Raw genomic sequence first — 20377 nt, 5'->3', positions numbered from 1 at the left:
GCTCCACTAATAGATGATAGCTGTTCATTTTTGCTGATGGAGGATATTTGCATCAGATTCCAGTAAGGAGTCATTCTTCATTTTCCTACTGATATGAGTGAGCGGGCCACGACCTGCATTTCCATCTTGAATCAAATACTCAAAAGCTTTGTTTTCACGCTATGTGTCCCAACCCATATAAGTGGGTTATTAAACTAATCTAGTCACTTCTAAGCAGTACTTAAAAAAAAAAAAAAAAAACAAGCCAAATGCAAAATATCGAGAACAAACAACAACGAAGGGGTGGGGGAGAAACAGAGCAGATTGGACAGCAATCAGAGCTTACTCCATTAGGAAGATTTAGTTCATAAACCTGGTGCTTATGTTGCAAACACACCTCTTGTATTCTTGGTCATGACATAAGTGTATTCTCTACTGTGGCTTTGGCTGTCAGTTGGCGAGGCCACCCAGAACAATGGTGGAAGGATGGTGGAAGGAAAGAACTTGCTTATGAAATAAAAGCCCTTCTTATTTCTGATGCTTCTCCATAGAGCTGAGGAGAATGGGTAGAAGGAAACCTGGGGTAAGTGGCAGGAGCCAGTATGGCATTTCAAGCCAGATTCTGCTGGCCAAATAAGAGGGCTGGCAACTGGATAAGTGTGAGTTTTGTTGCTGCTTTACTGGGTAAAGACAGAGGAATTTTTAAGGAAATTGAGCATGGGTTTTAAAGCCCTGGGACGATCCTCAGGTATGCAACTCCACCCTGAAAAATTGTCTCATGAAATGTGTGGTTGACAATTTGCACAAAGTTCTAAGTGCTTAGAAAAGACAAACAAAAGTTCATGAGTGAGAGATGCATACTCTGTAGGTTGAAATATGAACAATTGCGAGCCAGCGGTCATTTTAATCTACAACAATGGCAATCTGGTTCTGCCCTTAAAAGCTCTGCATGCCAAGTCTTCTCTAGGTAACAGCAGTATGTTAACATATAATCATGTGCCCAGCCATCATCTATCAGTTAGCCTTATTTACTTATTGTTTTTGGAGGGGGAGAACTAAGGATTAAAACACAGGCTGTCTTTCAGAAATCAGCAGAAGTTAAAATATAACTTGGCCTTTATTTAGCTGCTACTCACAGAAGCTCTCACCAGCCTGAGAACTTTGTTTCTTGGGCAGTGGGGATAATTACAACCCAGGCAAAGGCAACTAAAAAGCTGTCACAAATTTTCTTTCATGAATTTTTCTAAAATATTTTTAAGCATGCTGAGACAGAACTCAATGTCCTTACTTATTGGTGTGACAAAAAATAAACCAAAATCTCTACAGTGAATCATTTATCCACCCCCAGCCACTCCTAGAATACTGCTCTGTTCCTACAATACTGATCAGTATGGAATTCTTCAGCCTACTCCAGTAGTTTCCATCCCCAGCAAAGCTGTCCAGAGCTCCGTATATCAGTCCAGCTTTTATGCCATTCCTTAGCTTATTTTTTAACTGTGGCAGACACAGTTGCTTTTCTGAGTATCACTTCCTTGCAGAGCTGTGACTGTTTCTTTTTTTTTTTCCTTCTTTTAATTTCCTCAGCCACCCAGAGACACATCTACAAGGCAATTAAGTTTTCCACAATGCTTGAGCTGAAAGAAACCAAAAGAAAAAAAAAGCCAAGAGCGCCCACAACACTCGCATTAATTTGGTGCTTTGCTCATAGATCTAAAGAGGGATGGGGATATTCCAGAAAGTTTAGTAAGTTACTTCAGTGACACAGACTGCACATGTGTCCTCATGAGAACAGAGGGTTCTTAGTGTCTGTTTGCCATATTCTGCAAACAACTGCAGAGGCCTGGGGCCCGAGCCCCTTTCTGGACCTTCCTGAATGTCTGAATTAACACAAGAAGCATATTGCAAAAGCAAAATATTCTTTTCAGCCAATATCAACCCAGAGGCATGTTCTCTGTCAACTGCTAAACTCATACTTAACATTTAAAAACAAAAAGATTATGAATCAAAGCTCCTCCTTTCTAGCACATCAGCTTTAGAGAGAGCTTGGTCTTATCACCCAGGAGGCTTATGGGAGAGAGCCATAAACCAGCATCTCATGACCACATTTCTTCCCCAGAATGTCAGAAACATAGCTGTATATAAACCCAATGCTCAATCAAACTCTGAACTCCCATGACACAGCAAGGTAAAGTCTTCAGAGAAACACTTAGGAAGGAGGAGGCCTTTAGCAAGAAAGGGTGTGGGTGTGTGTGAATATGAATAAAGTACAAGCTATGCAGGTGTAAAGAGGTCAAAGTGCAACCTAGTCTTCTGTAGACTTTAATTAACAAAAACAGAAAACAGGAAGTCGTTTGACTATTAAATCTGCCTGCTTCAGTTCTCTCAAGCCGAGCTGTGCTTGGCTGCGAAGCACCGCAAGCCACTGAACACACAGGCTATTCTCAATATTCTCAAGCACATTTCCAGCAACAGGAAACCCTGGTGATCTTGTACATCGCCATCAAGAGTGGAAACCAACCGAGTGCTGGAAGCACACATCCGACAACCCCCATCTAAAAACTGAAACCCCAGATCAACCCCATCCAACATGAAAACTCCAGATAATTCCAGATCTGAAGCTTTCTGAGTGTTGTCAAGACTCCACAAGGGGAAAATTCCATTTCTAACCTCAAGTGAGTAGTCAGGCAAAAACAGACACACTAAATATATCATTAAATCACCCAGGCTGTGCATATAAAATGCTTGTGAAACATACATGGATTTTGTGTTCTGACTTGGATCCTATCCCTACAACACCTAATGATATAAATGTAAACATTTCCAGTCCTGAACAGTTGCGAAATGTGAAGTATTTCTGTTTTTAAGCATTTTGAGGTTTTATTTATTTTTTAATTTATTTTTTTTCATTTATTACAATTTAATCACATAGTATCCCAGCTGAAGCCCCCACTCTCGCCCCCTCTAAGTCCTACCCTCCCTCCCTCTTCTCCTCCCATGCCCCTCCCCAAGTCCACTGGTAGGGGAGGTCCTCCTCCCCTTCCATCTTACTCTAGCCTATCAGGTCTCATCAGGACTGGCTGTATTGTCTTCTTCTATGGCCTAGTAAGGCTGCTCCCCACTCAGGGGTAGCTGATCAAAGAGTCAGCCACTGAGTTCATATCAGAGACAGCCCCTGTTCCCCTTACTAGGGAACCCACTTGGAGATTGAGCTGTCGTGGGCTATATCTGTACAGGGGTTCTAGGTTATCTCCATGCACGGTCCTTAGTTGGAGTATCAGTCGCAGAAAAGACCCCTGGACCCAGATTTTTTTGGTCCTGTTGCTCTCCTTGTGACATTCCTGACCCCTCCAGATCTTTCTATCTCCCCCTTCTTTCATAAGATTCCCTGCACTCTGCTCAAAGTTTGGCTATGAGTCTCAGCATCTGCTTTGATAACCTGCTGGGTAGAGTCTTTCAGAGGCCCTCTGTGGTAGGCTCCTGTCCTGTTCCCTGTTTTCTCCCTCTTCTGATGTCTCTCGCATTTGCCCTTCTGAATGACAATTTAGCATCTTCCCTAGGGTCTTTTTTGTTGTTCAGCTTCTTTAGGACAATTGATTTTTGTATATTTATCCTATATTTTATTTCTAATATCCACTTATAAGTGAGTATATACCATGTGTGTCTTTCTGCTTCTGGGATACCCACTCAGGATGATCTTTTCTAATTCTCACCATTTGCCTGCAAAGGTTTTAAGGGATACCCATTGTGTTCTGCCAAAATTAAAAATATCCCTAACTTTTGAGATCATAATTTTTACCTGTTGAGATTATGCACACACACACACACACACACACACACACACACGAATTTACTGTGGCTGTGTGACATACAGACATACAACACTTTAGAAATAATTTGACTGTCCATTATCAGAAGATTCATTTTGGTACATCCAATTATTCAGTAGACCAATGTATTAAAGGAATCAGGAGAGAGCCACAGATTGAATAGATGCCTTCTTATAAAAGGATAACATAATTTTCCATGAAAAACTCAAGAACTATGAAGATGAAAGGAAGACAAGCTCTTACGTAAACCCCTATTAGAGTTGAAACACTTGAGAAGACAGGCATTTAGGAAATCAGCAATTAGGGTCTAGTGCACCGAATTTGCATATGTGTGTATACATATATATGTGTACACACATACATACACACACAGACTGCATCCACAGAATTTCTGGGAAGCTGCATTAGAACATGGAGAAATGTCACTTGGAGTTTCCTTAGAAGGCAGGCTGGGAGACAGGGAGAGACAGGCAGTGATGAGCTGGTAGCATTACTATCAGTCCTATGAGCATGTACTGCTTTTATTAAAATACCTATCTAAGACCCCTAGGGTTTTCATAGCTGTAAAAAGAATGCCTTCAGCCTCTGGTACAGTTAGGAATGCATCACACATTACAGTTAGGATTTTCACACTTGGGTTTTGGATGGCAATGAGGCTCTGAAGCGAAGCCTCCGCAATGTCACCTCCCTGGGCCTGACACAGAGTGAGTGCATCAGTTGTTTTGGACCCTTCTTCTGGCTCAACAAGAGGCTCTGTTTGGACTCAGGAACAACTGTAAGTCATGAACAAATCTCAGGTTCTCAGACTTGCATCTGGAAAGCAGTGGCTTTGGGATAAAAACGTCAACGGCCTCAGGATCACCAAAATCTAAAGAGAGTAAGCCAGCACAGGAGGGGGCTTTTGCTTGGAGGCTCTTAGTAAAATTAGTTGTAAACCTCAACTTCAGCTTATGCGGCACAGGCTCCAACAGCTGGTGCTGCCTGGCCTTGCCCTTTGGAAGATGGCAGTCCCCGTCTTCCACGTGTGTGTCTCAGTTGTGAAAGGCCTCCCTGCTTGTGCTATGACAGCTGCACCATGACATATGCTCCAGGGGGATTTAAAACTGTACTTGCTGGAATACAACTGTCTCCAGAAATTCTAGAAAAAAGATTTTGGCAAAATGCTCATGCAGTCTGATTCTTTCCTTCCCACCTCTTGGAATGAGGGGTAGAGCATATGGTGGATCTACCAGAGAACACAGCTGTTGTCTGGAGCAGAAGGAGGCAGCCCAAACTCTTCGGGAGTCTGCTGCCACACCAGCATGGGGGCTCTCCTTGACCTTGTTTTCAAGTCTCAGATGCCCAGAATCAAATCCAGCTCCACCACTTACTAGCTGCGCATTCTCTATTCATGTGCCTCAGCTTCACATCAGAAATATCTCAGCCTTCTCTCATAAAGGGGCTGTGATGGTTAATGAGATGGTAAGCATCCCGAGATTTGATGGTATGTCATTAATGGTTAATTTGGTTTTTATACAATGCACTATCAGCACTTCGACAGAATGCTGGAAATGTGGACTCTGGTTACAGGGGACTCCAGCTCTGCTTTCAGCCCTCCTGCTGCTCGAAGGGTGCTTGACCTGTGTGAAACACTGAGGTCTCATGAACTGCAGTGGGGCATTTCAGTGCCAAAACAGATCTTTGGTGAAATTTTTTAAAAATTTAAATTTAAAATTTAGCAAATTTAGCCATGTCGCTAAAAATACCATTTGATGTAATTTCTCAGCTGTGAAGTTTTTGTTTGTTGTTGTCTTTCCCATAATTTCTTGCACCTGCTACTGCTCACTGCTCTGTCCACAAATCAAGTATGAAATGTTAGTTGATTACAACCAAAATTAGGTAGGCTACTTGTGAAACTTCCCTTCGTCATTAGTTTGTGGTCCTCTGAGAGTATCAATATTCACAGACACCCAGCACCTGAGCAGATCTGAGACCGCTGAGACGGGTTGGTAATTGAGCCATTGAACCCTCATCGGAGAATGGGGTCTCTCAGCACCACACAGTCATTCTGCAGAGAACCTCCTATCATGGAGGGAGAACTGAAAAGCAACTGCAGACTATTCTTGCTAAGATAAACCACTTCTCATTCAGAAAGTCTATTATGGGAGTCTTATCAAAGAAAGCAAAGGAAGGCATGAATTGGGAGGATGTTGTAGGGGTGAGTGGGTTTCAGAGGAGTTGGAGGAGGTAACTAGGAGATGGCTATGATCCATTTTATTCATGGATGAAATTACTAAAGAATATATAATAAAAATGCAGTTTTGACACAGAAAGTTCATTATGATACTCATTATTTTTACTTAGGGTTTATACACTGTAAAATATGCACAAAAGTATATGTAGCAATACAACAAAGGGCATTGATTGGTCAGCTCTTACAATGTTATACTACTGAATTTAGTGTTTATTTCTCCCATGCATATTTTCATTCTAGATGTATGATAATCTATTTTTCTATAAAGTAGCTTATACTTCTATAAAGTAGCTTTATAGAAGAATAAGGACATATCTCTCAAATATCTCTCAAATAGAATTCAGGTGTAGGGTGTTTGTTACTTTCTGAGCTCTACAATATTGGTTAAATTCCCAAAGGCCACCTGGAGGCTTTATGAATATTCAGGTTATAATGCTGCAAAGCAGATACCTCACAAAGGTTAGTTCAAGATCACTGCCCAGCACTCAGTCCTACTCAGATACTTTCCCACCATCTCTCTGAATGGCGCTAGGAGCCTCAGAAGGTCTAGCATTTGCCTAGAGGTTCAGACTGTGTCCATAATTGGCTGAAATAATCCTGCTTGCCTTTGGTACTGTGATTTTGCTGTGCCTCTCAGCAAGGAATTGAGCTTACCTGAAACTTATTTTGACTAGGAGAGTGACAAATTGTTGCTGGGTGGCCTCTCAGCCAACGTGGGGCAGCCCACAGCTTCCACTTCTATGGTATTCTGGAAGCTGCCCACCATGAACATAGACACACAGGTCTTTCTGAGGCAGCCATGTTGTGAGGAAGCCCAAACCAGCCACATGGTGAGAGAGTCTGAGAATAAAAAAAGACATGCCTGTAGGATCTCAGGGAGACTTGAATGTTGTAAGCCCCAAAGACACCATGTGAAACAGAAGATCAGCCAGCTGGACCCAGTCCAGACCTCAGAACCACGGGCAGTCATTAACTTAAGTGTCACCTCTTCCCTCTTGGGGTGGGGAGGGCATCAGGGACACATCACTGGTGACTGAAACAAACACTAAGGTGCGAACGTGTGATCCACTTTGGCCAATGAGGTGAAGAGGCTGGCTGCTGTGAGGAGGTTTTTCAGGACAGAGCAGTTCTTCCTGCAGAGATAAACTCCTGTTACAGATTACTGTCTCCAGGAAAAAAAACAGTCTTAATCAGACCAGCTGTGACTGTCCACATGCACTCTTCACAGGCCTGGTGACATTGAGCTGAAAAGGGGAGGGTAGAGAGGCCATCCTCCCCACCTCCACTTCCCCCGCCCCTCCCCCCTCCACCGCCCACCTTCCCAGATTCTAGCAACTCCCTGAGTCCTGTTCCATGTGTATGTTAATTTGTATTAATTGTTCTGGGTCTCAGAAGGTGCTCTTCAAGTCTCTCTTGGAATGTGAGGCACCAGCATCAATTTTTCTTTTCCAGGCTACCTAGTGTGGGTATATATGCCTGGAGATAGGAGGACTTATGACTCAGGAAACAGCCTGGGACAAAAGGCACCATGTGCAATACAGAGTAATAGCATGGAGAACAAATCCCAAAGCCCACTGTCCCCAGAGTTCTGACTTTGAGAGAGACATCTTTAAGTCATTTTCGATCTGAAGTTCTAGTTTTCAGTCAAATACCATAAGTCCCACTGATTGGATTGCAGGGGTTGAGAGATTTTCCCTCAACACTAGTTACAATCTGCTTTCTAGTAACACACTGTCATCTAGTGCAGTCATCCAAGTTAAGAGACACAGCACAGAGATTTCTCACTCAGATGAAAGAAGACAAATTACCTATAAATTCTGCAAAATTTGTTAGATCTTTGAAATATCACATATAAAACTAAACTAACAAACACAAATAAACAAACAGTGTCCCTGTAAGTGAGACACCATCTCTAATTCTTCAATCATATTTTAAATACTGTCCTTTGTTTGAAAACTTACCACTCTGGTTTCTGAAAATCCAATTTAAATGCAAAGCATCAGCTAATATCCTATATAGGAGGTTACACAAGAAAACAATACTGTGCCACTGAAGCTAGCTCAAGATCTAAGTGTGAGAAAGAGAAATGAACATATGTTAGTATGTACTTCTTTGAAACTCCTAAATGTTTTCCTATCAATGGGTGATGAGTGACATTTCGAGCTATGATCATCAACATTCAGAGGACAGAAAGGTGCATCTTATTTTTGGGAATATAAAGCTGTGTATAATGGCAGGGCAGCTGTGTCATTCAGGCAGGACATGGCCATGCTTTCCCGACTCAGATTAGCTGCATGAAACCCTCATGAGAATGTGGAGAGAGGCAGAGTGCCCTTTCAAGGGATCTTCACAGTAAACAATAACCTTAAAAACAAGTAGGCACACACAAAGAAACATTTGGCATACGATGTTCTTGATGCTGCTGAGTGGTTAGACAGTGCTTTTGATGAGCCATAGCTGAGAAAAATTTTTTAAAAGTCAAGTGCTTTTAAATTAATGTTACTTTATTTATTTTACATGTGTGGGTGTTTGGTGCACCATGCATGCACAGTGCCCATGGAAGGTAGAAGGGGGTATCAGATCCCATGGAACTAGAGCAACAAATAGTTGTGAGCTACCATGTGGATGCTAGGGATCAAACCCGAAGTCTCTGGAAAAGCAGCCAGTGCTCAAACTACTGAGCTATCTCTCCAGCTCAGCATCTCAAGTATACAACAAAATTTGTTGCGACACTAAACATTTCCTAGATTTTTCTAAACTTAAATGTTTATTTTAGCAAGCTCCATAAGCACAGCAGCACTCAGCACTTCAACTGTGACTTTTTAGCCTTCCCCACTTTTCTTGGCTTACCAAGAAAAGGGGACATCCATGGGCCTTAGAGTCTCCTGGGGTTCTGAGGTAAGCCTGCTTTCCTGAGGCTTGAGTTCCAGGACTGGGCCAACCTAGCATCCTTAGACTAGCAACTATATTTTGAAGATGTCAGATTCCTCAGGTGCAAGAGGCTGGGGATGAGGTGTTAGAGATGTCTAACTGGCCAGGGTCAGGGGTTGTCAATGTTCCTATTCCACCTGTCTTACATGGGAGCCATTAACTGCTATTGAGCAATTGAATCGTGGCTACTAAAACCAGTAATAGTCAGTTGCTTTGCTTTATTTGTCTAGTGGCTGCACAGGCAAGGGTTCCAGTTTTTTAATTTAAATGTCACTTGCTCCTCTTAGCCAGGCTTTTCACTTAGTTTTCAGTTTCCTGCACTTACCCGTGTAGTATCTCTCCACTGCCTTTTGATTTCACTCAAAATTAAAGGTCAGATAGGCATCCACTGCTACGCTAGTCAAGTCAAGAACTTAGACTTAACCATCAGCATTAACCCACTTCTTGAGCAAAGGAAAGGGCCAGATCTTGAGCAGTTCTTTGATCTTCCATTAGAGCCCAGATGGAGAGGATGGAGTTATTTGGAAAAATGAGACCCACCATTAACAGGGTCAAATGACAGCATTGCTGTGGCTTCCTAGTTCAGGATAATGTGGACTTCAGTCAGAAGCTAAATGTCCAGAGCTTTTGCTAAGAAACTGTGAGGCAGTATCACAGCATGGGCAACTTCTAAACGCCATCTTCTGCAATTGCTGGGTGTTGGGAGACAATTCGTCTACCCTACTCAACTTCCTGGCAATCTCTCAGCACAGGACCCAGTTCAGAGACTGGCTGCAAGATTTTATTTTAGTGTGTATATGTGTGTACACACATCTGTCTTTCTGTCTCTTTGTGTATATGTATCTGTCCACAGGAATGCAGGTGTTCTCAGTGGCAAGAAGATGGCATTAGGTCCCCTGGAACCAGAGTTACAGACTGTTGTGAGCTACCCAATACAGGAGCTGATAACTGAACACAGGTCCCATGTAATAGCAGTACATACTCTTAAAAAATGAGGCTGGAAATAGCCCAAATATAATGAAGGCGCATGGCCAGAAGGTATACACATGCCTCGTGATCAGTGTGAAGGCAAGGAGAGGACGGGTCCACATGCCCCTTCTGTTGAGCCTGGAAAGTTTCCAGAAGAAAGATTCCCCATCAGTGATGATCAGGAGTTCACTAATGCAGCCTGGTGGCATGGGAGGGTTTTTCTCCCATGGAAAAGTGGCTCCTTCAGGAATGTCAGCCTCATGGGGCTCTTTGTATACTCTAGGTTTTTGTTTTAAAGCCACAAGAGAATGTTGCTTTACCATCTTCCTGCAAAGAGCCCTTTAACTGCGGGATTTCTCAGGTGGAAAGACCGCTAAAATCCTTGCTTCTGAGGCTTCATTCAAGGACCAGCTTCTGCTTCCTTGGTAATGTCAAGAGTCCCTTCCAGCCCTATTAAATGTTGCCTCTTGAACACAGTACTGGGGAACTATAAGGAACTTCATGGGTGTTTTTGAAGGCATTCAGTGTAAGGTAGAGCCATAGATTAGAAAGGATGCAAAGATATAAGCACCAGTTATGTGCAGCACTGAGTTTTCCACCAGAACAAGACATTCTTCATCCCCTAGTGACCTAACTTCTGAGAACCTAATATCAACCTGGGAGACACCGAGTTTCCACAGAGACTCTGCTTCTCTGCATGTCCTCATCTTACATGAAAGCAGTGGGGCAAGAGCCAAAGAGCTACTAATGTAGAGGAGCTGTAGGAAGGGATTATGGGATTGTTGTGATTTAAAAAAATTATCTTTTAGATTACAACTCTCCATTAAATCAATCCACTTTCAAGTGGTCCCCACCCCTGCCATTTACACATTTATAGGCCAAAGAAGATGAATAAGGCCCAGCTTCTTCGCTGGGCTTATCTGCTTTTGAGAACAGCAGGCTTCTTCCCTCCACCCAGCCAGTGCCCACAGTGACAGCGCTCCTTGGCATGCCTGGGAGCCTGGTAAGATCTGAATAATTAGTAACATCCAGAACAACTGAGCAGAAGTTCTGGAGTCTCCCTAAGCTTAAATGTTCATTTGATTTTTAATTTTTAATTTTTTTACTACTTTTATGTGCGTGTGGTATATCACATGGGTGTATGTACTTGTATGTACATGGGTGAATTGTACTTGTGTTTGCGTGTGTGCACATGCACATGCAAGAAGTGTGTCCCTCTCAGTTACAGTCTACTTTGTGCCACCTCCTCATGCCCTGGCAGCCCTTCTCTTTCCACTCCCCTACAGTGCCTGGGCTACAGGCACACACAGTTATGCCCAGGATGTCACCTGACTTCAGGTCTTCATGCTTGACCAATACTGGCTGTTATCCTCTAGGCCTTCTCTCTAGTCCTGCAACCTTCTAAAAACACCAACATGCAGCAAGTTTAGGAAACTGGGCTTTCGAATTCTGAAGTGTAAAGTTACACACACACACACACACACACACAAACTTCTGAGCTGCACCTCAGACTTGCTGAGTCACATGTTGGAGGTAAGAGGTATACACACATTACTCTTACTTTTTGGGGGGGTGTTTCAAGACAGGGTTTCTCTGTGTAGCCCTGGCTGTCCTGGAACTTGCTCTGTAGACCAGGCTGACCTTCCCTGCCTCTGCCTCCCAAGTGCCACCACCACCTGGCTACATGACTCTTAATTTTAAGGAAGCCTCAAGGTCAGCTTGATAATTGCTCTTTACTGAATATATCTGTCCTAAATTGTCAAATCTCTGTGGCTGGTGGTGTGCAAAAGAACTATGAAAAGATGAACAGGAAACGTTTTATTAAAAGTCTGCAGAAGCCAGACCTACCCTTGCAGCCCAGTTCTGTCACCAAAGAGGCTAAGGCAAGAGTGGGCCAAGCTCCAGGCTAGCCATGGCTACATAATGAGTTCCAGGCCAGCCTGGGCTACATGGTGACACTGTCTCAGGAAAGACTGGAATATCATCCACTTTCCCTTTAAAGTAATACAAATCCTTTTTGTTATTTTGGGTTATTCTTTGTATTAGAGTCTTTCACCCTTGTAAATACACGCTCAGTTTGTACAACAGCTATGTGAATAGCACCTAGTTAAAAAATCTGAAGTTTTCTGACCCCCACCCTACCCCACCCCACCCCCAGAAATTACCTTCACCCCCAGCAACCACAAAACCAGCTTTTAAAGTTTTTATTTGATCCAATATCATGCAGATGCCGTAAAACTGACCTGGTTTAATACAAGTAATTACTGAGAAATAATTAAGAAGCCAATAATATTTGAGAATAAATGGCCTATGGCACTTTGTGCCTCTCTTATTTATGGTTATTGTAAACAATGAGAAGAAAATGAGGTCAGGAGGAAGCCGTGTCACCAAAGTCATATGCTGGTAGTCAATGGGTATGTTTCAAGGCCTGTATGACATCGAGCCCAAGTCATGCAACCACAGTTCAGACAGTGTCTTCATCATCTGCCCTAACAGGGGGAAAGCTGGAGTCAGCACGGCCATCCGTGGTCTGCCTGCAGCGAGCGCTCGCCTCTCACATTTACACCCAGCTGAGAATTTAATCTGCCGCACAGCTCTACAAGTCAGCATCAAAATGCCTCTAAAGTGTGCTATGGAAATAGCTAAATTTGTTGTGTCTTTAAAAATCTATTCCAGAAATACTTCAGGCTCTCTAGCCCCCTCTCCCTTTCTTTCAGAGGAGGAGGGTGATTTGTGCTCACTGTGGATGAACTGATAGAAGAAAGCAAGAGCTGTGCAGTGGACCCAAGGGATCTTTAAAAAGATGAGAGTTTATGGGCAGAGTTTCCAAAATTTCTAGGAGATAATACACCCTCACAGCAAACTCCTGCTCCTCTGGCTCTTACAATGCTTCATCCTTCTTTTTCAATCATCCCTGAGCTCTAGGTGCAATTATATTGTATCAAAAAACATATATATATGCACACACATACATACAATTAACATTTTACAGGTTGAGCAGGTTGTATTTATATGTTTATAAATGCACACATACTCCCGTACACACACACACACACACACACACACACACGAGAGAGAGAGAGAGAGAGAGAGAGAGAGAGAGAGAGAGAGAGAGAGAGAGGGAGGGGAGGGGAAGAGGGAGAGACAGAGGAGATAAAGATGGACAGAAGAGAGAGACAGAGAGACAGATCCTGACAAGTGGGCTCAATTACTTGAGCTGCAGATGCTTTCCAAGAAATTAACTGTGGGCTTGTGTGTGTTGGTGCAGATATCCCATTAGAACTCACCCTCTGCTCTCATTTGGCTTGCCTAGAGTACCAGGTGGAACACTCACCCCTCATGACTTAGATCAAAGAAACAGAGTTTCTTCTTAGCACTGGTGGATACTGGGGCATCTGGAGACTTATGAGTTCATCTGAGCTCTTAACAGAAATCCCAGGGAGCCTTGAGTTTCTGAGCAAGTACACCCTTTGTTTCGTAAACAAACTCACCAGAGTTGACACCATTCAATGCACAGGGTTTCTCTAGAAAAGGAAGCTGTGGACCCTTTTGGTACATTCCCAGTGCTGGACACATCCTGGGAACATGGGGAAATGGGAGCAGGGCACTGTTCCACTCTGGTTAACGTTGACCTACCCACGCTACCTCTGAGCTCCTGGCCTACATGGCCCTGCTGTTTCTCACTACTCAGCAATGGCTCTGTGAAAAACAACTGATTACATCTCTAGCCGTGTCCAGCCAAACGACAAGCCACAATCCCACTGTGCCCCAGGCATGGACGCAGAACCTTTCAGGACTCCTGGAACTTAGCACACAGCCACCACGTGAGGAAGTTGAGAGACCAGCTTGTGTTTTCTGCTCACCTGAGGTTGAGCAATGGCTACCAGAGAAGCCGGTGACAGGTGAACATGCTCGGCTATGCTAAGAATGAAGGACAAATGAGTACACTATCACAGGAGCTGTGACTGCAGGGACCTTCTACCTAAACCCTCAGAGGCAAATTCTGGCAGGATCTACCAGTACTTTATAGTAAAGTTGTGTACTTTTCTCACATCCTATGATACATCTGGACCAGAATTACCTTCCCCAGCAATTCCCCGATGACTATCCACGGACTATACTGCCCAGGGCTGATTATCGGTCCTTTAAAATGTTTACCGATTTAATAGGATTAATATCACAGTATTTACAAAAGTCATGTTCATGGCTTAATCCTCAGAATCTATGATCTTATTTGGAAAAACAGATTTTTCTCTGCAGCTCTTGTCATCTCATTTGTAGTTTGTTTTCTAGTTCCTCAGCTCAAGTGTGAGCTCCATGAGGAAACAGATTCTGTTTCCTTTGCTCAGGACTATCTGGGTAGTCGCTGTTTAATAAGTAATTTTAAGCAGTTGATTATAGTCAATAAGACTGATTTTCTACATTTGTTTACTTATGTTTTAATCCAGCCACCGTGTTACATATCCTTACTGACGATGACAGCTTTTCTAAAGCCCCTTGGCTTTCATAGGTATACCATCATATCAACAACAAAGAAACATTGGTTTTGGTTGCACCAGTTATGCCAATTATTTCTTACCCCACTAAATTCATTGGGACCTGAGGCAGTGAGAAGTGCCTGGCAGGAGTAGGGCTCCTGCCTGTGGAAGGCGTAGTGACCAGCAATATTTACACTTTCCCTATGTGCATGCCCTCTGCCATAGACCTCTGCTCTGGGTGCTGGCTCGGCCACAGGAATGCCTTGGTTGTTGGCAGACATGAGGCAAGCCAACATCTGAACAGTGCCACTGGCACTGGGGTTGGCTCTGAGCCTTGCTCCTCAGGCTGTACCATGACAGCATGCCTAGGCTAGCTTGCTGGGGGAGGAGAAAATGCGATGCTGTAATTTCCCCATTGTTCTAGTAGACAGCATTGGTCCACAAGCAGCCATTCTCTGACATACGAGCACGCCCTATCATGGTGGCAGAGCTGCCTAGATTGTTCATATTTAGTCACTGACCTGTAAGCAAACCCTGCCAGAGCCCTTGTTGCTGCTGGCCATGGGTTATGTACATGTTTGCCAGCATTTGCCTAGTTGAGTACCTGCTATAAAACACTGTTGAGACAGGAGATGATGCTTTTATGAGTAAATTTCCTGCAAAGACTAGAGAGTTGCAGCATTTAGAATTGTGACGTCTGTTGGTTTTTGGTTGTTTATGGCAATGTTAAATGAAAGCAGGAAACAGGTAGTAATTGACTTTTCAAAATTAAAAGTGGTTGCTGATATACCATTCCTGGATATATGTCTGAAGGATTCTAAGCCAGTATATGACAGAGATAGCCTGAACTTCCATGCTGTTGCAGTGCAGACATCAAAAATGCTTAGATGGCCATCAATCAACATGGTGTAAAGATGAATGAGGTATGTGTTCCCAACCAGGTTTTAGTAATCCATAAAGAAGAATGAAATTATGTCATTTGCAGGAAAATGGAGATCATGTTTGCAAAGTATGCCAAGCTCAGAAACACAAATATTGCATTTTCCTCATATGTAGAATAGTTACACACACATACATGTACATGCGTGCATACACACATGTTGAAAAAGAAGAAATAAAACTCTACAAATGCCTTTTCTACATGGTCTGTTATAACCTTTTATAAACCCCTAAATTTATGGAAGAAACACATTAGTTGGCAGGTCTCTTGGTTTCTGAGTGTGGTGCATTATTTGTTGCAGTTTGAATGAGCAATGTGCCCTACAGACTCAGGTCTTTTAACCCTTGGTCCCCAGTGGCTGGCTCTGTTTGGAGAGTTATGAAAACTTTTAGAAGGTGGAATCTGCTACAGCAGTATGCCATGGCAGGTGGGGTGTGAGGGTTTGCAGTCTGGCCCACTTCCTGTTTTGTCTCTGTTGCTTGTGTGTGAATGAAGATGTCACCTGCCAGCTTCTTTTTGTGGGATTAAAAAAAGAGGTGAAAATATTAATAAAAGGAAAGAGGCCATCCTCCCCCCCGCAATGAAACTAATTATACAAAAGCATATTTAACCCCATTACAGTGGATGCAAATATTTAGATAAAAGAGAATGTTTCTTAGTTAGGCGGGAACCAATGGACTTAAGAAATAAAGATTTTAGTCAAAAGAGATGGTTACAAAGATGATTACATCTAAGCAATGTATGTGTGTGTGTGAGTGTGTGTGTGAGTGTGTGTGTGTGTGTGTGTGTGTGTGTGTGTAATACAATGGTGGAGTAATTTTTCAACCTAAAGGCTAGGTTCCTTCTAGCCTTCAAAGCGACCATTCCAATGCTATTGCAAATGTTGTAGATTGGAAATATGAGCTTTACTTCATTATAAATTACATAGACCAGTGGCTCTCACAGTGTGTTCCCAGGGCCAGCAGGGGCAGCATTGTCTGGGCCAAAAAATATTTGTCCTACTAGAGGCTCATTGGATCACAAAGTCTGAGGCCAAGCACCAGGAGTCTAAGGCTGTTAGGAGTTGCGCATGCAGGCTCCCGTGTGGAAACCTGTCTGTGGAGAGCCTACAGACACTCATTTGCAAAATCATATTTCCCACTGTCGCTTGCTTGTCTTTATTTTTCTTTCTCAACAGCATAATTTGCCTTCCAGGCAGGCGACCTTGAACTGTCTCATATCCTTTCCCCTCTTTCATGTGTAGACATACTTTGGCACTTATCTCTAATATCAGTGATGTGGCATCTCGTTTCTGTGGAGGCAGTCATCACTGGAGCCTCTGGGCTGTGTATGGCTGTGCTGGGTGGGGTGGGGGAGCATCACCAGTGCCCTGCTCTTGACAGTTCTGGTGGCAGCGGAGGTTGGGAATGTGGGATGCGGCTAGCTGGAACAGTGTGCGCAGGTGTTTATTAGTGTATGTCCATACATTAGTCAAGTAATAGGCAGTTGCCGATTCTAAACTAATTTAGACTTGGCAATTTGCATGCCACACTGTAAGTACCAAGGGAGAAGCACAGTTTCATCATAAGAGCAGACCACTCACAGTGATTTGGGAGTGTTTCCATATATTTTAATAATGAGATACAGAGAGGTGTGGACTGCATATGACAGAAGTGCTTTCACCCGTCACCCAGTTCCCCTACTGGTGTCATCAGTTTTAAAACAATGAGAAAAGACAGGACCAAAAGAGCCCAGGAAGATGTCCTATATGCATGCAGGATTCAAAGTCGTGTTTGCTTTAGCCTAACTCTGCGTTGGTACCTTCCCCCAAGTCTTTCAGAAGACTCTTCTGAACCTTAGTGCACACCCAAGAAGCTGGAGTCTATTTGCTTCCACAGTGGACTTCAAAAGTGTCCTTTCCAGAGACACTACGCAGGCCTCCTCCTTGTTAGTACAGAAATGTTGTGAAGCTGGAACCCTTTAAGTTTGCTTTTATTACTTAGATCTAGAGATAAACAAATCATTTTACAAGGTATATAAAAGAAACTATTTGAATATGAATAGCCCAGAAGGAATATTAGTTACCTGTAATTCAGGTTTTCAGGAGGCACACAACCATAATAGATAACAGTGTGAAGAATCTAAACTTCCTGGCACATGACAGGCCTTCTCTGGACAACTCAGCTTTCTCTGTCTCTGGCGACCCACAGGTAGGAGGCTCGAGTCTGTCTTGTAAAGGCCTTTTCTGCACAGGGCTCTGATCCTCACTGTGACGTGGTGTGCAGTTCAGGATGAGTGGGATGTCATCAATATTCGCTTCCTCAGACATAATTTATAAACAGCTCCAAGGAAGACAGGAGTGTGGGGAAGAGAGAAAGGCCTAAGTGAGTGAATGAGTGCTGTTGATACAGGAGCATCCATACCCAAGGGCCTCATAGCCTGAGGCTTGGTGTGGCAGTCTTCCTTCAGGGACCTCATGCAAGAGCTGACAGTGTGCTTAAAGTGTCCACCACAGCTATCTCTTCCCACCTCAGAATTTTTATGGCCTGAACAGTTCCCCTTCTATCAGGAGTGACTAAGCCTGTATCTTTGATCCATGTGTGTGCTATAACCCCTGCCTCTTTGTCCAGCTTATGAAATGAATGTCTTAGTTCAGTTTTATAAAATAAATATGCTGAGATTCTGAGCTGCTGTGGTCTCTCTCTCCAACTGAGAGGCTAGACCACCACCTGATCCCACCTGTCTGTCTGTCTGTGCATTTTTCAGTCCCTCGCCACACAGTTAGGTCTGTCCCAGCACGTGGCACATAAGTACCTTGCCTGCCAGGAGCATGGCGTGTAGGAAGAAGTGGTTATATAACCATATTTCTGAGGTGCGCAGGCTAGCAGGCCTCCTGCACATGTGGAAACCCGAGATGGATGTCAGGTATCCTCTATCGTCCCCAACTTTGCATTTTTAAGGCAGCGACTCCCACTTGAACATGGAGCTCACTATTTGGCGAGACTAGCTAGCCAGAAGCTCTGCTGATTCCCCTGTCGGCCCACCCATGGGACACATGCATTCCGTCACACCCAGGTTTTAGTGGGTGCAGGCTAGCTGAACTCTCAGCTCCCTCACTTGCTGAGCGAGCACTCTGTCAACCAAGCCTTCGCCCTGGCTCCTGGTCTTTCTTTGTAAGGCACAGCACAGCTTGACAAGTGGATGCAGAAATATGTCAAGTTTAACTACTCTTTTTCTAGGCCACTGCTCAACACCACTGAGCTGGCACGCAATCTTACAGACCATTATCAAAAGCCTTAAACCCTGTTGCTATAGGGTGTTGATGAAGTCTGTACACAGGACTGATGTATCTTTTCATGCTACTCATTTCTCTTTATTTTCTTAACAACTGATAGAACTTTGTATGAGCTGATTAATTTCCATGTCATCTATGGTTCATTAAAAAAAATAAGTACTGCATGCTAACTGTGCCACTGGAGCATCCACATCTCATTAAAAAACATGTGGATGAGGTTTTTGCTGCATTCATTTATGGGGACCAAATGCATGTGTGATGCCCATGGAGACCAGAAAGGGGCACTGAGTTATAAATGGTTGTGATTCTCCAGGTTGGTGCTAGGAACTAAACCTAGGATCTCTACAAAAACCCAGAGATGTTCCTAACTGCTAAGCAGTTCTTTGGAAAGTCACATATCAGAAATGAAATGAACCGGGGTTACAGATCATTCTTTTCTTCAAATTAAAGAATGTGGTTTCTAATAAGACTTCTGTTTTGTTTTATAAATACTTTCAAAATAAAATAATATACTAATGCTGCCTAATTATTTGACAATAATTTGTGATTAAACTAAGCAAGTGTATGCTGACTGATGCTGTAACATGAAAATTGTATCACAAACTTCACATTTTAATATAATTTTGCCATTTCTCTATGTTATAATATCTTTACAAGCAACAGTTTAAATGACCTCCAGGAGCCCACACACATGATACAGGTAGTACTCTCCTATCAAAAGACACTTTGTTTATTTCCAAATACAAGTAATAGCATTTCTGTGTCAAAATTTATTTCTAAATTCTAGATTATTTCTTTAGAAAAATACTTTGCAAGCATTCTAGAAATTTCCAAAACTATCACTTGAGAGAATATGAGATATTCACTGAGTCCTGAACAGGACTGCCGATTGCTGCTTTGACCTAATTCTCCAGAGCCTTCAGATGAGTCACCAATAGCCCACATCCCCAGGACTGTGAGTGCATATATACTGGCAAGCACTGAGATAGCCCCTTGTGGCCCGGATGTCCCCCTCCCCCAAGCCCAACTGTGAACTGTGATAACCTGGAGGTAGGATCTTGAACATATAGCCATAGGGGTTAGAGAGGTTGGGCAGGGTACTAGGCAGAAATATGCAAAATATTCAAGGAAGCTGGATGTCATGAGACTGTCGGGTGGTAGAGGAATTAAAACGGTAATGACAGGCCAGTGAGACGACTCAATTTGATGTCACCAAACGTGTGTAGGCACACACACTCACGCGCACACTCTCATGCACACGTGTGTGCACTAATTAGCTAACCAACTAACTAATTAACTAACCAACTGACTAACTAAACAAATAGCGGATAAATGTAAAAGGTTTGGTCGTAACACAGACACAACACCCACCACGTGGCTTTGAAGTATGAGGCTCTTTGATAGAACTTGATGCCTCAGCTGAAGGACTTGGGTGTCACAGGGCTCTGAATCTCAGCAAAGTTTTGTTCAGAGCTCTGGGATGTGAAGTCACGGGTGGACACAAGAACATCCCCTGCTATGGTGGTCCAGACCTAAGCAGGTAGCCTAGCAGACAAACATGTTTGGGGTGAATGGAACTCTTACTGAGACAGCAATCTGAAGCCCCTGGTACAGGGTCTTTGCAGAGAAGAACGCTGACTGACTACTTACAAGTTCTAATTGTCACCTTTTGTATCTATGTCACTTTGACCAAAACACATTATAAGAGTATTGTTCATGGCCGGCCCACTGCTTTACATGCCTCAA

At 43.3% G+C, this 20377-nt stretch overlaps 1 protein-coding gene across 15 annotated transcripts in view; it reads right to left on the bottom strand.

Moving 5' to 3' along the window:
• The window catches only part of Thrb (thyroid hormone receptor beta), a 352652-nt gene that overhangs the window by 146525 nt on the left and 185750 nt on the right, over nucleotides 1-20377 (bottom strand). Inside the window, exon 1 of one of the 15 annotated variants that reach the window (XM_021654937.2) lies at nucleotides 6694-6826. The exons of the other annotated variants lie outside the window; for them this stretch is intronic. The gene's annotated coding sequence lies outside the window, so the exon portion shown is untranslated. Of the gene's footprint in view, nucleotides 1-6693; nucleotides 6827-20377 lie in introns of those variants that run through there. 15 annotated transcript variants of the gene reach the window in all.

This window comes from Meriones unguiculatus, chromosome 9 (assembly GCF_030254825.1).
Source record: "Meriones unguiculatus strain TT.TT164.6M chromosome 9, Bangor_MerUng_6.1, whole genome shotgun sequence".
In the NCBI taxonomy this organism is placed as follows: domain Eukaryota; kingdom Metazoa; phylum Chordata; class Mammalia; order Rodentia; family Muridae; genus Meriones; species Meriones unguiculatus.
This window is presented reverse-complemented; position numbering and strand designations above follow the sequence as displayed.